General features: G+C 36.5%; 1 pseudogene; it reads left to right on the forward strand.

Annotated features, from left to right (window-relative positions):
- Window positions 1-16590: 16590 nt before the first annotated feature.
- LOC103256060 lies at window positions 16591-17689 on the forward strand (annotated as a pseudogene).
- The last annotated feature ends 935 nt before the right edge of the window (window positions 17690-18624 follow it).

The raw sequence follows: 18624 nt of genomic DNA on the forward strand, positions 1-18624 counted from the left end.
TCATCATAAAAGATTATAGATCTTTAGAGAAGAGTATTTCAGTGTGACTTTTGGTATCTTTGAAAAAGAAGCAATATTCACAGCTGTTTCTATTTTTAAAATTCAAACACAATTTGCAGTCAAGAAAAAAGAAAAAAAGAAAAGAAAAAAAGACTTGGAAGCAAATTACTTACAAGTCCCAATTTTGGTCTATCAAAGGATTGGAGTGGGGTTGTGACCTATGACAAATTATTCACAAACATGGCTCAGCCTGTAATCCCGTGCCTTTGGGAGGCCGAGGTGAGTGGATTGCCTGAGCCCGCGGGTTCGAGACCCACCTGGGCAGTGAGACTTCATCTCTATAATAAATCAAAAATCAGCCGGGCGTGGTAGCGCATGCTTGTAATTCCGGCTACTTGGAAGGCTGAGGCGGAATGATAGCCGGAGACCAGCAGGCGAGGTGACAGAGTGAGACTCCAACTCAAAAATAATAATAATAATAATAATCTTGCTATAAATTATTAAATGTAGATCATTTAAATATTTTTTAATTATTTATCCATTATTTTAATATTTTTATGATTAGAAATGTAAGATAAGGAAATGCATAATTTACTGGTTCCAATTTATAAATAATTTCATTTGTTTTCCAAAAAATAAGAACTAAAAGCATGTACAGAAACATAATTACAATGTTACAAGAGATACTTTACATAAATTACATATTTCAAAGCACAAGAAAGAAGTTCATATGTGGCAGTTGCTGCTCCTTGGCAATTTTGTTGCAATGTTCTTCACACAAAAAGATTATCTAGTAAATACACAGTATGCTGAGACTGACTCCTAGCAGTTAATATGATTTTGTATAATAATCTGGGAATGACTCCAGCATCAGTATTCTCAGACAATAATAAAATGTTATGATAGTTAATATGTAGTTATTATCTACCTCTATAATACCTTGTGTTTTGAAATTTAAAGCATTTCTCTATGCTTTTCACCTTTAGATTTTAAGATAAAAAATTGTAAATAGTATTTTAATAGATGCCCCAAGCTATTGAATTCATAAAGGTTTTCTAGGAAAATTTTAATATGAATGTAATTGATGTTGTGTGAGCTACTGTGAAAACCAACTTCATTATTTCTAAAGGAGTTTAATAACACATATTATAGTGTACTTTAACCTAGCACTGTATTTCACCATATAAACAATAGTTCAACTTTATTTTCTAGAGATAATTTCATTGTATGCACTTTACCTGATTGGTACAAAAAATTATCCTGTTTCTAATTTCTCCATATATGAAGAGAAGATTATAAGATACAAGGTTGTCAGAAACATTGAAAAACAAAAGTATATTGCCCCTATCAAGAGGCTCCTTGTAATGTGACACATTGCTCTCCATCCTGAGTAAGTAAACAGCATAAAATTAGCATGGCTAATCACAAATAGCCTCCTATTCTTGCAAAATTTTTAGCCTTATTTAAAAAGCACAGGTTCTAGGTTGGGCTCAGTGTCTTAGCCTGTAATCCCAGCACTTTGGGAGGCCAAAGCTGGTGAATTGCCTGAGCCCACGGGTTGAAGGCCAGCCTGGACAATTTGGTGAAACCTCATCTCTACAATAAAGCAAAAATTAGCTGGGCATGGTAGCGCTCACCTGTAGTTCCAGCTACTTGAAAGGGTGAGACGGAAGGATCACCAGAGCCCAGCAGGTTGACACTGGGGTGGCCATGAGTGGGCCACTGCACTTCAGCCTGGGCGATAGAGTGAGACTCCAACTCAAATAAACAAACAAACAAAAAAACCAAACCAAACAAACCCCACAGGTTCTGAAAGTAAATATTTGAAGATCCGTTGATCCCTAGAAATACAGAAATTCTTGATGGGGTTTTTCGGGCAGCAGTAGTTTATTCAAATTACAAATGATGAAACTTAAAAGTTCATTAAAATAATGGTAATTGTGTTCATTTTTATTGCTGCCATAACAAACTATCATAAACCTCATGTTTTAGAGACTACAACTTTATCATGTTATCGTTCTGTATATAGAAGTCTGACATAGATCTCATTGGGCTAAGATCAAAGTGCTGTCATGTCTGTGTTCCTTCTCGGAGATTTTAAGGGAGAATCTGTTTCCATGCTAATTTAGATTATCGGCATAATTCAGTTCCTTAAGGTTGTAGTATTGAGTTCCTTGTTTTCTTGCTGACTGTCAACTCAAGGCCAGTTCCAGCTTCTTGAATTAACAGGCATTGTTCAATTTATGGCCCCCTTTCTCCATCTTTAAAGCAAGCGACTGTGGATCAGGTTTCTCTCATGCTTCAGTTCTCTCCTCTTTCTTCTATTTCATCTCTCTGACCCATTCTTCTGCCTCTTTCTTATCCTTTAAGAACTCACGTAGCCGGGTTCGGTGGCTCAGCCTGTAATCCCACGCTTTTGGGAGGCTGAGGTGAGTGGATTGCCTGAGCCCGCGGGTTCGAGACCCACCTGGGCAGCGAGACCTCATCTCTACAATAAATCAAAAAATCAGCCAGGCGTGGTAGCGCGCTACTGTAATTCTGGCTACTGGGAAGGCTGAGGCGGAAGGATTGCCGGAGCCCAGCAGGTGGAGGCTGCGGTGGCCGGGAGCGGCCACTGCACTCCAATCTGGGCGACAGAGTGAGACTCCAACTCAAAAAAAAAATAGAACTCATGTGATTGCACTTGGCCTACCACTCGACTCCAGGACAAACTCCCCATCTCAAGTTTTGTCCTTAAGACAAGTAAGTTAAGTATTTTCAGGTTCCTGGGATTAGTATATAGACATCTTTGGGGGATTCATATTCCACCTATCACAGTAAAAATAATAGAAAACAGACTATACCAATCACCTTTTAAGTGTTGTTCATAAGTAAATTAATTTAATCCTTGCAGTAACTATGTGATATTATTATCTCTATTTTATAGATGAAGAAAATGAGGCCGAGCAATAATGTAGGTTACCAAAATTCAGTCAGCTATAACATTAAATAAACTTCCCAGACTCATACAGAGGCAAGCCTACTATACAAATGTAGCAATCTGAGTTCACAGATAGTCCAAATTTTTTTTTTTTTTGTCTTGTTCTGACTTACACGCACAATTGGGACATAGCTTTAGATAGAAACAGTTAAGGTAGAACTGGCCAGACTTCTACAATAATTCATCCCAGAATCTTGCCTGAAATCAACAAGGGACTTACTAGTTCAGAATGTGTAAATATGCTCTGTTCCCATTAAAAAACAAATGAGGAGTTTGCCATTTGAAGTGTTCAAACATTCAATATCTTTATTATTTTCTAAAAATCATCATGTTGTCTCATTTTAAAATTCTTTAAATATTGAGATATTTAATCATGTAGGAGTCTGAGTGAGGAGAATCAAATATGCTTTCCTTAACAAGATGTTAGTTCAAAGTTGAAGTGTCCCAGTACAGTGATCATTCTTTTTCAAGGGGCTGTGACCAGAAAAATCAAAAATGGTAGAACAACTGAATATTTTCTGGGCCTTCTATAATTATGTATATGAATACATTAGTGAATGTGAGTGCATGTACATTAAACCAATGATAAAATTATAAACTGACCATATTTCAGGGAAAAAATCATATTTATTGTTGAAACATATAAGAAACATTTCTTCTGCTTATTTTTAAAAAACATCTTGAAATAAATCCTGAAATATAGGATTCATAAAATTGTCTTATATGTGCTAAGTAAATATGATAACCACACAGACATATTTAAATAATAGATGGCTGAGATGCAAGTCAGTAAAACTCGATGGTCTCAAGGTTAATGATGACACATTCCACCTTTAGCTCTGTTGCTACAGTAAGGAAAAAAAATGTCCAAAGGTATTTCAAATGTTTACTGGTAAATTGCAATAAAAACTCCATTACATAGAACAGAGTACAAGCTTATGAGAAGCAATGAAGTCAATACAACCTTAAAAATAATCTTGTTTACAAATCCACTTACATTGCAGTATATGAGGCCTATATTCTCAGTGGTATATGACTAGATTTTAGTTATTATGTTACCAACAGAATAAATAGTTTACAGAAGAATATATTTGCAACCATGAAATATTTCATTATTTTCTTAAGTAAAATAATGACTCTTTCTTGATCCTGTTCTCCTTTCATTTATTCTGGAAAAACTGGCAGCAGCAAATACCTTTCTTGAGCAACTAAGGGATAAAGACTATAGAAAAGAGGTTGGATTAAAGAAGGAAGAGAAGAAAGAAAATGAATCACAAATATTTTTCACTTTGATATAATACTGGCATATTGTACAGCCTGCTGGTAAACATAAGTCTCTTTCTATTAATATTAAGTATATTGCCTTCCATTTCTGTTCCTCAAAAGGGAACAAACCCACACATAATCAGCTAATATATGTTTTATTCCCTAGGAACTCTCTTTCCAAGGCTTGGACAAATACTTTAAATGTTAGGATGATTTATTTCCAGGGAATATTTTATTATGAAAAAAGTTTTCATCATGACATGTTTTAAGGTCTGTAAACACTAGAGTTATTTTTGTGTAAATAATTATGGTCTTTTTTTTCCTCCTATGCTGCTTGTTAAGACTATTCCAACCATCACTCCTTTATTATTTTAAAAGTTTGCTTGCTTTTAGCAAGTATTTTAGTTTTTAAAAAAAATTAATCATCATTTACCTAAAATAAACAAAAAATGCTTTGTAGTTCTGCATACAAAAAGAAAAATGTGATTTATTAGGCTCTGACTGTATGTCATGGTAATAAATTGGTCAGATTACTAAATCACAGGAGAACATAAGCGTCTTGGCTTTTTTTCTTTTTTAATGAAATCTCACATGCTACCAGTACTAATATCACTGAATTGAAAGGTCAAGTTATTAGCAAAAGCTGAGTTCTATAATGTTACTTTGTCTCAGAAGAAAACCAAAAGGACGCCTGATGTTACTCTGAGGAGGATATAGTGTAGCACAGAGAGTGAAGACTCTGAAATTAAAAGGTCAGTATGTCTTTGGGGATGGTGAAAAAGCAATGAAGTTTGAAGGGGTCATATTCCTCCACTCAGGCTAAGTCAGCCTATAAACTCCATTCCCCAAAGGCAAAACAAGGTTAATTAAATTATCAGAGTCAAAAAGAACATTTTTATTAAAAAATGCTTCATTTCCTACTTATAAGAATAAGAATACCTGTTTGGAATTCAAGACAAAAGAGCTAATCCCAACTCTGTCACAGAATTGTATGACTGAGAACAATTTGCTTCATTTCTGAGTCTCAACTTTATAGAAAATTGAGGCTTTAGATCATTCATTGTTTCTCAACAAATAAACAGAGATATTTCTATTTTCTTTTCCTAATGTCTAAAATACTGTATTCAAGTGGGTTCCTCATCCAAGCCGTACTTTGTTTTTTTGTTGTTGTTGAGTTGGAGTCTCACTCTGTCGCCCAGACTGGAGTGCAGTGGCACGCTCCCGGCCACGGCAGCCTCCACCCGCTGGGCTCAGTTGATCCTTCTGCCTCAGCCTTCCAAGGAGCTGGAACTACAGGTATGCACTACCATGCCCGGCTAATTTTTTGACTTATTGTAGAAATGAGGTCTCGCCAAGTTGCCCAGGCAGATCTCGAACCCGCGGGCTCAGGCAATCCACTCACCTTGGTCTCCCAAAGCGTGAGATTACAGGCTGAGCCACCGAGCCCGGTTTAAACCATACTTTGGAGAGAAACCCTAAATCAGTTCATTGCAAAATCCTTTCCACTTTTCACCCTATGATGTTAGGCCACACTAATGTCTCCCCAATCCATTTATCTTACCATTTTAATTTTCACATAATCACATATCAGATACTTTCTGTGTATCAGAGAACAATGCAGCAGAATTGCTAGATGTAAAAAGTCATAAAAAGCCGGGCGCGGTGGCTCAGCCTGTAATCCCGCGCCTTTGGAAGGCTGAGGTGAGTGGATTGCCTGAGCCCGCGGGTTCGAGACCCGCGTGGGCAGCGAGACCTCATCTCTACAATAAATCAAAAAATCAGCCGGGCGTGGTAGCGCACGCCTGTAGTTCCAGCTAGTTGGAAGGCTGAGGCGGAAGGATCGCAGGAGCCCAGCAGGTCGAGGCTGCAGTGGCCGGGAGCGGCCACTGCACTCCAGTCTGGGCGACAGAGTGGAGACTTCAACTCAATAAAAAATAAAAAAATAAAAATAAAAAGTCATAAAATACACAAACCCTCCTTTAAGGAGTACAGAGTCTGGTAAGCAGAAAAAGACATGTACACCAATAAGTGTAATAAAGAATTGCAGGTGCACTGAGAGAGCTACAAAGTTAAAATTAGGGAAGTGTGGAAGAAATCCAGTTATACCTGGGGCATAGTTAGGAGGTTAGTCCAGAAACATTTCTTTTCTCCATTTCCTCATGATGAGAGAGAAATATTTTATTTTAAGAAATTGATATGTGAGATTTTTGGAAAGACAATAAAGGGTGTATTGGCTGTTTAGAAGAAAGCCATTTCAGAAAAAAATAATATAATTACAAAAGCAAAAAGTTTCCATGAAACAGTTAGGTATGGTCAGAGTAATAATTAACAGCAGGGTTGGGGCATATAATATGAGAGTAGATATTACAAGACAAAATGTTGGCGAGGTAGGCAAAGGTTACATTTTCCATACTGGAATTATTTTACCAAAGGTTTGGGATTTGCTATAGGTGAAGGCGGCTCTAGCAAATAACCACCATTCATGTTGCACTAGATTTGGATATAAAGAAAGCTGTTTAAGAAGGTAGAACAGTAAGATTTGACATATGGATTTAAGGCTGTTAAAGTATAATTTTCCAAAGGCAAAATTGTTAAATTTATGCAAAACATAACAGGAGTACAATAAAATATTTTATTCTACTAAGTAATATATGCAGAAAACATTATCATTGAGAAACTAGTTATTTTTAAGCAATAGGCAATGTAATAAAAGAATGTTAAGATTGCTGAATTAGTTTAAAAACTACTTAATGTCCAAAAGGGCAATCAACTGTAATCTTTGAGTTACCTGTTCTTTCAGATGCAAATTATTTGCACTTCTACTGTGTAAAAAATCAACAAGGGACCATTTAGCTTTACTGAATCTGAGTAAAATCATTCATCAGTACTATGCAGTGTTTGAAAGTATATTTTCCTAAACATTGGGCAGGCGCATGTTCCTGTATAGATAGAAAATACATGCTAACCATTGTTTGGCCTTGTTTCTAACTTTTGGATATTTCTTTCTTACTTGAAAAAAACTGTATCATCAGTATTTCATTATGCACCATCCCTTCTGCTAAGTTTATGTACCATGTAATTGAACAATTTGAAAATATGTATACATAAATTCGATTACACCTATCATTTGTATAAATCATTTAGAAATTTCAAACTATATGTACCACTTGAGAAAAATTTCTTGCCTCTAGAAATATTTATAGATAAATAGTGGACTTTCTAATCATTTTTTAAAACTGTTTTGTCCCACACAGTATAATCTTTTTTAAGAAGGCAATTAATTTTTCTTCCATTAGAACTTATTAGTTCACTATGTAAATTTTCCCCTAGATAAATTGCAATATGGGGCTTCTAAGGCCAATGTCCTACAGAAGAAGTGGATGGACTTTAGGCATGGCTATTCCATTATTGGCACTGTTCTGCTCCTCAGTAATGCTTAGATTACTCTGAAAGTAACAAATAGGACTTGTGACTTTTAGTGGGTCTTCCTAGGATATAGACTCTGTGGCCAGGAATTTAATAAGTACTAGGTTGAAAGAATTCACTGTGATCCTTGGCTGTAGCTGCTTATTCTGAACTTGTTCCATAAAACTAATTATGTGAAATCGGTATCTTAACAATGTCTGACAGGTTAATGACAATATTTTATAAGAAAACCTGGGTACTTTATACATTTAACTCAAACCACACTCCCTGAATAAATATGACAATAAGCAACTTCCTTTACACACGGATATAGGTTTATTAATACACATTAGGACTTGGTGACCTTATCCAAAATATGGACAATCTATTTAATACTACACAAAGGAAAATGCAGAAACCAATGACTCAAAACCCTATGTAATTATATTCTGAGCAAATAGATATTTCAACCAACCTATACCTAAAGGCTTGGTATAGCAAGTCAATATATTCTTATTCCTAGGTGTTTATTTTCTAACAAATTTGTCTTTAAAAAATGGACTTGTATAGCTGAAAGTTATTAATAATTTCATCCATTCATGTAACAAATGCTTATTAAATTTAAGTTGCAGGAACCCTATTTAAAAAATCCCATGTTTTCAAAGATCTTACATTGAAACAGAGGAAGTCAGATGATAAATAAATACATCTATATAAGTAAATACAATTAAACATGGAACCAACCATGCTGCCCATCGAATTTTGACTGGATATAAAAAATGTGGTGCATATTCACAATGGGATATTAGGCAGCCACCAAGAAAGACAAACATATGTACTTTGCAGCAACTTGGATGAATTTAGAGTCTATCATACTCAGTGGTCTATCACAGAAACAAAGAACAGAGTACCATGTGTTCTCACTCATAAGCAGACCTTGAACAATTATCATAATACTAGAAGAAAGGGATTGGCAGTAGTGGGAAACTGCCAGGGGAGGGGGAGGTGGGATTGGCAGTTGAAAGAAATTGCCAGGGGAGGGAAAGGCACACCTCATCAACAAGGGTAACTGCATAATGAACCTTTGTATACCTAACCCTGAAATTGTACCTCACATCGCTAAAACAAAAAAAATTTTTAAACAATAGATAAATAAATTGCAACTTGAAATATCAAAAAATACATTTATGTAAGTAAACAAGCAAGACATATTTCTGTGGTGACAAGTACTTTGCAGAGAGAAGAGATTCATATGATAGTGATTGAATTGTTTTCTATGATAGGATCCTGGTCGAACTGAGACCTCTCTGAAGAAGTTAAATTTAATGTGAAAGTCGAGTCACAAAATGATGCCCGCTATGAGTAGATAAAGGAGAAAAGCATTCAACACCAAATGAACACACAAGAAAAAAAAAAAAGAGAATAGATACATAACCAGTGTAGCTGCAACAAGGTAAAGGGGAATGAATTATGAGATGCTACACGTCATAAATACTACACTAAGATCTTGCTTGATGCCAAAAATCAAACATTTGGTTGAAATTTCAAAAAAGTTTTCCAAAGTAACACTATGCTAGCCATGTTCTGTGTCATGCAATTTGAGAACTTACCCATTTATGTTATATTGGGGTCCAAATGTATTCATGAGAATCATATTGTGAAGCTGTTTAAGATTTTCAAATACATTTCTGTACAAAAATTAGCTTACCCTTCAGTTTATTACAAGTATTTTATCTAATGCCCCAAAATTGGTCAAAGAGACAGTTAACAGTATTGCTAGTTCTTACATCAACTGTTGAGAGAAAGAGTATTTATACCAACTTGCTTGAAGGATCTGCTTTGTAATTATTGTCCTATGCAAAAACCTGTTATCAGTTCTGCCTCTTTTCCAGAGCTGAATACCTGATCTTCATCCTATCTATTACCACCTTTTTTCCATGATCAATTTATATATGTCTCAAGTTCATTGACCTAACTTTAAAGGACATTATAAAATGTCTTTCTGTTTAAAAAAAAAAATTGAAAAGTGTGTATTCTCTTGAAAAGTAATTTACTGTCTTGTTCTTGATTTTGTAGGAGAAAGAAGTTACTTAATACTTAAAGGGCTAAGGTGAAAAAATACAAAAAAAAATTTTTAAATGCAAACCCTTCCAAGTTTTTCTAAGAACTATTTAGCTCACAAAAGAAATAAGAAGCTACTCCTGGAAATGGAGAAGAAAGAGAAATTGACTCTTTGTGGGAAGAGTTCTAAAATTCAGTGAGATGGCTCTCCTGAGACCAGGAAGGAAAAGGAGGCTTGGACTATGGTTTACTCAGTGTCTTTGGCTGCAAGAAATGAAAGCAGGTCTAGTTAACAGAAGTGAGGGAGAAATGCTTGGAATGAGTTTGGAGGCTCACAACATAATAGAAGTTTGCAGATCAGACTTGGAATTAGTAGGAAATTGATATGGTTTTATATGAACTGGACAAACAAGAAGAAAAAGGAAGGGAATACAGCAAATCTGTCATAATGGGAACTACCTGAGGTAAGAGACAGCTGCTGATCTTACTCATGCAGTTGGACTTCCTTGGCTGCAGTAAGAATGCCACCTGCTTGTGTAGGATTCCTGTTAATGTGAATAACATGTGCACTGTGTTGTGCTAAAATACAATAACATCACCTGATTTACAAAAGCATGTAGTGGTAGTCACATTACCTTCAAATTGAAAAGGACATCAGTAAACATGAACATACTTATTTTGAAATCAAGGGTCACCAGAAAAGCACTCATATCCAAAAATATCCATCAGGTATCACACTACCTAATATGAGATAATGCATGCAAAGTGATTGGTACAGGCCTAGGTAATAATAAGCATACATTCTACATGAATATTATTAATTACTTTATAGAATTACTAGATATCTATTTTAGACATACTCCTTTTTGTTATCTTATCAAAGTAACGCACAGATATGTAAATAAGAAAATGGTACAAAAGTCTACAAAAAAATTATAGTTCCAGCCAATATATTTTATATATTTTGGTATAAATATAAAATGAGTACATTATCATAGTCATTTCAAAGAATCTAAGCAATCCAGAGTCCTGCCAACCAAAAATATCATAGCAGGTATCTTTTGTCCTGCCTATATGAATAGAAGATATAGATTTATACTCTTTTGCATAAAAAGCATTAGGTCAAATAACAGGTATTTTTACTTGATATAGATAAAGTCAAAGAAACTGAAATCACTGCCACTAATTAAACAAATATTTCTTTACCAAAAATGTATTTCTTAAAAGATCTGCATAAAACTGAAAAAAAAAACAGATTTTATATTAAGGGGCTGAGGTCATTCATTTCTAACTGTAAATTTTAACTGTAGACAGTAGCTATTGGCTTTCTTTTACAAAAGAGGAAGCAATCTTACTTTCTGTTAGTTATACTGCAAATTTATAGAATTCAAGTATATAACATTTACATCTTGTGTGCTGAGATTCATAAAACTAAAATTTCTTCTATATTCTAGAAGATTCAATGGTCTACTTTTTAAACATAATATCTTGATGCATTCTTTTCTTGCTTTGTTGTTTTGCTTTTTTTAAAAAGCATCTTAGACACAAACAAATGGAAAAATATGCCATGCTCATGGATTGGAAGAATGAACATTGTTAAGATGTCCATCCTACCCAAGGCAATCTACATATTTAACACAACACCCATTAGATTACCAGCAGCATTCCTCTCAGATCTGGAAACAGCAATATAGGAATTCATATGGAAACATAAAGACCACTAATAGCCAAAACATTCCTTAGGAAAAAAAGAAAAGAAAAGAAAAAAGCAGGAGGCATCAAGATCCCAGACTTTAAGCTTTATTATAAAGCTACAATAATCAAAAACAACCTGTTATTGGTACAAGAACAGGCATATAGATCAATGGAACAGGATAGAGATTCAAGAAGCAAAACCTCAATTTCTCAACTAACTCATCTCAACAAAGCCTACACCACCAACCACTGGGGAGAACAGAACCTATTCAGTAAATGGTGCTGGGAAAACTGACTGACCACATGCAGAAGATTAAAACAAGACTCTTACCTATCACCATACACAAAAGTCAGCTCTAAATGAATCAAAGACCTAAACGTAAAACCTCAAACTATAAGAACCTTAGAAAACGCAGGAGACAATCTTATGGAAATTGGAACTGGCAACCAATTCCTGATCAAAACCCTAATTGCCCATGTCATAAGAGATAAGATAGACAAGAAGAACCTCATGAAACTGACAAACTTCTGCAAAACCAAAGAAACCATCAAGAGTGCAGGGAGACAGCCCACAGAATGGGAAAAAAAATATTTGTGAACTGTATGTCTGACAAAGGCCTAATATCTAGGATCTACAAGGAACTCAAACATGCCAAAAAGAAAAAAACAAACAGCCTCATTACAAAGTAGGCAAAATATATGAATAGACACTTCTCAAAAGAAGACATAAGAGCAGCCAGCAGATATATGAAAAAATGCTCAGCTTCACTAATAATCAAATAAATGCAAATTAAAACTACACTGAGATACCACCTAACTCCAGTCAGGATGGTCATCATCAATAACTCAAAAAACTACAGATGCTGGAGAGGATGTGAGGAAAAAGGAACTCTTCTACACTGTTGGTGGGAGTGGAAATTAATACAACCTCTGTGAAAGACAGTGTGGTGATTTCTAAAAGATCTAAAAATCGACCTTTCATATGACCCTGCCATCCCCCTACTGGGAATATACCCAGAGGAACACAGATCACTCTATGAAAAAGATACCTGCACACACATGTGTATTGCAGCATTGTTCACAATAGCAAAAACATGGAACCAACCATGCTGCCCATCAAAGGTGGACCGAATTTAAAAAATGTGGGACCTATATATGATGGAATATTATGCAGACATAAAGAAGGACAAATTTATGAACTTCATAGCAAGCTCGATGGACTTAGAGTCTCTAATACTGAGTGATCTATCATAGAAACAAAAAACTGAGTATCACATGTTCTCATTCATAAACGGATTTTGAAAAATGATGACAATACTATAAGAAAAGAATTGGCAATAGTGGGAGGGTGCCGGGAGGGTGGGGAGGTGGGATTGGTAGTAGCAGATGCCAGGGGAGGAGGGGCACACCTCATTAACAAGGGTGTCTGCATAATGAACAATTGTATACCTAACCCTGAATTGTACCCCACATCTTTAAAGTGAAAAAATTAAAATTCATAAAAGAAGCATTTTCGGTTTTGTATTTTTGAATTAAATAATGTCCTTTTTGCAAAAGGGCCTGGATACTCTGAGTTATTTCATTTTTAAGAATGATTGCTTTATTACTGAACTGTAACTGTAACTTGTTAGAGATGGTAATTAGATCACTCTTTGTTTCTTTCATAAGTTTGTAGATCTTACTCGAAAGTATTGGACATTGAATGTTAACAGAAAGATATCTTAAAGGACTTCTGGCTTTACTTTTTTCCTTGGAAGAATTCTTTTTTCTACATGGATGATCAAAATATTCTTTCTTTAAGAGCAAATGTTAATAAATTAATTTAGATTAATCCTTGTGTATCTATTTGAAATTTTTCTGGAACTAGGCTGGGTATGGTGGATCAGGCCTGTAGTTACAACACTTTGGGAGGCTGAGATGGGAAGTTCACTTGAGTCCAGAAATTAGAGACCCCCATCTCAAACAGCAAGACCCTGTCTCTATGTTTAAAAATAATAAATTAATTAATGAAAAATTTTTTCTAGAACTAGATATGCATTTTCAAACTACAAATTAGTCATTTATCTAAGAAAATGTGCCTTTATTATAATTTTAAAATTTTAAAAATTAATTTGTTATGGTCTTCAGGCTTGGATATTCAATAATACTTCTCTTGGATCAATTTTTGTTTCTTCCATATGATTCAACTTCTCACTGATAGCTTTAATCTCTTTGTCTTTTTCATGTGTAATCAATATAGTTACCTTAATCTTCAATGTAAGTAATTTAATTTTCACAAAGCTCTACATTTCTTGTTATTTTCAGCATTTTTATGCTAATGCATTTTCATCCTCAGTGTATTTTCTTCTGTCTGAAATATGTCTTTTTTTCTCTTTCTGGTTTAATGACATATATTTAGATTACTGTTTTATTGAATTCATATTCACATTGTTTCGCAACACAAAATATTTCTGAAATATTTACTTCTGTTTTTGTGTTTTTATTTTCTGGGTTTATTTTTCCCTGCCTTTTATTATTTTTTAAATCTTGGCGTATTAAAAACCTTGTTCATAGATTTCTCTTTTATTTGATATAATAATTTTTTTTCCTTATCACAGAATTTTGAATGAGGTCCTTCTTAACCAAGACACAATTTGAAAACCTTTAATTTCCTCTCTACTTTTCTCTCCATTTTCTACACCCAACATAATGGAAAGAGAAGGGGAGCCTAGTCTCTGTCACGGACTGTATCTTGCCTCATCTTTTATTTCATTGATTTTGTTTAATATCCTCCATTGTGCTCCCACCATCTAGCTGGAGGAATACCATTAGTGTAGAGAAACATTTTCAGATTTTCAATTTTGCAACTCAGAAAAATGTATTTTCATGAAAGGACAAAACACATTTTATTTCCTCTGTTTTCTCCCCCATAACTATTTTTATTACCACTTCATCACAAAAGGCAAAAGATGAGAATAGCTATTCAGTTTGCTTCGCATATTTGTAAAACTCAGTAAAAATTAACAGGATTTTATTGGCTTATCAGTACGACTTCTGAGGAATTAAGATAGAGATGGTGACAGGAACTTTGTCATTACTCAAAAGTGTGTTTCTTTAAAATCTCAAACTAGTTCTAAGAATTCTCTATCAAATGTTTCTGCAATAAACATCTTGCTTGGAGACTAATTATTAAGTTAAAGGAAATAAGATAGGTAACTGTAAGACAGGGAAATCACCCTGTATTTAAAGTTGGGCAGTAAATAACCTGTTTTTATCAAAAGAACATTTATTTCTTTTTTAAAACATAACTTTATTTTCTACCAGGACTCAGTAGCTGTTCTTAATTCATCTCTTTGATTTTAATCTGACCAAGCAGTTCTCAACCCTGACTGCACATTAGGAATAACTGCAAGATTTACAAAACCTAGACCAAATGATGAGAATTTCTAGGATGAGGTTCAGACAACCACAGGTAATTCTGATGAACAGTGAGTTTTGGTAATCACCACCACCATTAAAACTGTTGATTATGTTTCTTCAACATATACCTTTAAAAATTGCCCTGCCCTACTGAAACTGTTTAATTAATCACTAATAACTATCTATTACTAGCAATATACTTTGCAAAAATAATTCAAGCTTTTCTTTCAAGGGTCAAATAAGTTCTGTTGTACTTTCTCATTATAATTATGCAATTATCTTACAAGAATATTACAGTGGGAATCTACTGGATCTCATTTATCTCCTCTCTCTCCAAAATCCAATCAATCTTATCTGATAATATTGAAAAACGTTTCCATAAAGTAAATATTAAGCAAGATGTTAAAGTCCTTGCTCACCAATACTTTTAAAAATCTAGTAAATCAGACTGTATTTTAATAGATTCCACTAAAATGTTTTATTTTCTGTTAAGCATTTATTTTGCAAAAAAAGAAAGAAAGAAAGAAAAGAAAAGAAATGTACCAAAGTAATTTTAAACTTCAGGAAGTGTACAGGGAACACATTCTATTAGTTGCTTGTGTTGAATCATTTGGAGCTTAAAAATTGTGCACTAAAATGATCAGCATAAGCTCAGCCCAAGAAATTTCCTGATGAACAAGAATGTAGATTTTAAATAATATACCAAACTGAATGCCATGGACAGCATTTAAATGTTAGTCAGTTGAAGAGAAATGAGACTATACTTGCTGTTTTAATCAGTGGCCAGTTCATTTCCTATTCTGAGTTACACTTCTAAACATCCCTCTCCAGATCAAGGTCTGAACCAGAGCATTCATAAGACACAGTGGGGGAGGGGGTGGGAAACCAATGAAATATCATAGTTTAGTTTTATGGGGGGGGTCTCAGGATAAAATACTTAAAAATTATTAAGGGATGGTGACAATTGCAGTTTGGGACTCTGTTTGCATACTCTTTTTGAAATGGAAAATAAGCCGGGCTCGGTGGCTCAGCCTATAATCCCGCGCCTTTGGGAGGCTGAGGTGAGTGGACTGCCTGAGCCCGCGGGTTCGAGACCCGCCTGGCAGCGAGACCTCATCTCTACAATAAATTAAAAAAAAACCAGGGGCGTGGTAGCGCAAGCCTGTAATTCCGGCTACCCAGAAGGCTGAGGCGGAAGGATCTCCAGAGCCCAGCAGGTCAAGGCTGCGGAGGCCGGGAGTGGCCATTGCACTCCAGTTTGGGCAACCGAGTGAGACTCCAACTCAAAAAAAAAAAAAAAAGAAATGGAAAATAAAGACATTACTTTTTGACTTTTTCCTTCTTACATTCCTAGATGTTTGGAACCATTCTGTTGCTTAAATCTCTTGTTAAGAAGTTTTTGTGTGTGTCTACTAACGGTTAACACTATAGCATTTGGAACCAATCTTGCCAAGAATAAGATCCTGAATCAGATATTTATTCATACTTTAACTCTGTGCAACTTACTTTTTTTTTGAAACTTAGTGTCCCTACCTATAAAATTATGAAGATGAATGGTATACATTTGCTACCTGTGTTTGAGGTAATGTATATATGTATGGAAGGCATTATCTGGCACGCAGAAGTTGCAGAGAGCATAAATAAATTTTTTAAATTGCATAATATTGACTAATATATTGTCCTCAGAATATATCAGCTCCCTGCAATAGTACATTCTATTCCCTTCTATATTGGTCTAGTGGAAAGGTGATTTTATAGTTAGAAAGGAAAGTTTCTTATTTAAGAATCAGGTGTGGCACTAGCTCAGTCACAGCACAACGCAGTCCAGCAGTCCTTACTGATTCCTGTGCTGCCACCTGGCTACAACTATGCTGGCCCTACTATACAGGCATGCCCGGTGCCTTCCAATATGGGCCCACCATGTTTGTCCCTTCCACCTCAGCCAAGCAACACGGTGTGAATCTCAGCATCCCTATGACCACTTTTCAGCAGGCTACTGGTTATGGCCTGGTATGGCACAGGTAATGATGACCTGATCTAGGAAACAGCAGCAGGAGACCCACTAAAGGTGGTTATGATGGATCATCACAAGCACCAAGCAAGTCTGCAGTTTCTGGGCCTGGCAAAGGAGTATCAGTGTCTTCAAGCACCACTGCACCGGGCTGGGTGGCTCCGCCTGTCATCCCAGCACTTTGGGTGGCGGAGGTGAGTGGATTGCCTGAGCTCGAGGGTTCAAGACCAACCCAGACAATTTGGCAAGCCTGCACCTCTACAATAAATCAAAAAAATTAACCAGGCATGGTAGTGTGTGCCTGTGGTTCCTACCACTTGGAAGGCTGAGGCGGAAGGATCACTGGAGCCCAGCAAATTCGACGCTGGGGTGGCCGTGAGTGTGCCACTGTGCTCCAGAATGGGCGACAGAGTGACATTCCAACTCAAAAAACACAAAAATACAAAAACATCTTTGGCCTACCTGACCTAACTGGTCGGTCTACAAGAAGACGCAGACAATTGACAGGCAGGGATTTTACACAAGGACCCCTCCACCTCTCAGCCTACCCTTGGTCGTGGACTCCACTGGGCCCCTGGAGCAGCCACTGTCTTTGTGCCCCCACCCATTCTGCACATCTTGCCAGCCCATCAGGAGCCCCACTCACAGCTTCTGCACCACCAGCTTCCTTCTGCAGGAAACCCAGGTGAGCCCTGTGAAGGAGACAGTCACCCTGCCCTGGACAGGGGGCTCTGCTCCAGCCTCAACAGCCTTCTCTCCTCCTCTTCAGAGTGGCTCAGGTCAGTGCAGCCAGCTGAGCTCCCTACAACCCAAGTCTCAAGACCCCAAACTCATCTATGACAACTCTCCCTACTGGACAAACAAATTGAGGGGTGGGCTGAGACAGGGCTTACCCTGCACAGGAGAGAACACACAGAGCACATTTCTGGGAGCCCAGTGCCCTTGCCTAGAATTCCTGAGAGGTGTAACTGTGACAACCCAGCCTCTGTGGGGAGTCCGTATCCCAGACTGGCTATTGTGATGGAAGCCTGGGGAGGTGGGGTGCAGCTGCAGGTCTGCTGTCCCCATTCAAGCCCCTTCTCACTGTTGTAAAGGAAACCTAGCCCCCGACAGCCTTCTGCCGTCCAGCCTTCTACATAGCCCCCTCTGCCCAGTGGGTTTGCTAGGAACAGCTTCTGGAAGGGCTGGTTCATGGTATCTTGGGTACTGGAGTCAGGTAACAATGAAGTATCAAGACTTATCTCATTCCTTTTTTACATCATTGAGGTCTTTGTTTGTTTGTTTGTTTGCTTTTGATTTTCCTCTGCAATTACTTTTTACCTGTTTTAGAGAAACTGGTCCTTTTGTCATTTGTCATGGTCGCCCTCTGTCAAGTATTGGTCTGGGAATAGCAGAGATATCCCTCCACCCAGCATACATATGGGAACCTGTTTGTCTTCATACAGAGCAGGGTTTCTGCTTCCGACCTTGTCATCTTGTCATATTCCTAGAGACTTGCCTTCCTCTGGGTGACCATTTAAACAATAATCTGAACTGGGACTAGAGTTGGTCAGGCAGTCAGTGCTACTTTAAAAAAGTCTAAGATATGCATATCTCTAAGGAAAGGTTCCTCTTTTCCAGTTGTCCTGAACCAGGCAGGCAACTATTCAGTGGTTTTCTCTTTCACCTAATAAAGTTCTGAGAGCATGAAAACAAGTTTAAAAGCGAGTGTTCCTTGTAAAGTGTGCACATTCAAATAGTTTTAATACTTGGAATTCTGTCTGGTTACACTATTTTTTTTGAGTTGGAGTCTCACACTGTTGCCCAG

The sequence above is a fragment of the Carlito syrichta genome, unplaced genomic scaffold, assembly GCF_000164805.1.
Source record: "Carlito syrichta isolate Samal-C Ts95f unplaced genomic scaffold, Tarsius_syrichta-2.0.1 Scaffold288889, whole genome shotgun sequence".
Taxonomy (NCBI): domain Eukaryota; kingdom Metazoa; phylum Chordata; class Mammalia; order Primates; family Tarsiidae; genus Carlito; species Carlito syrichta.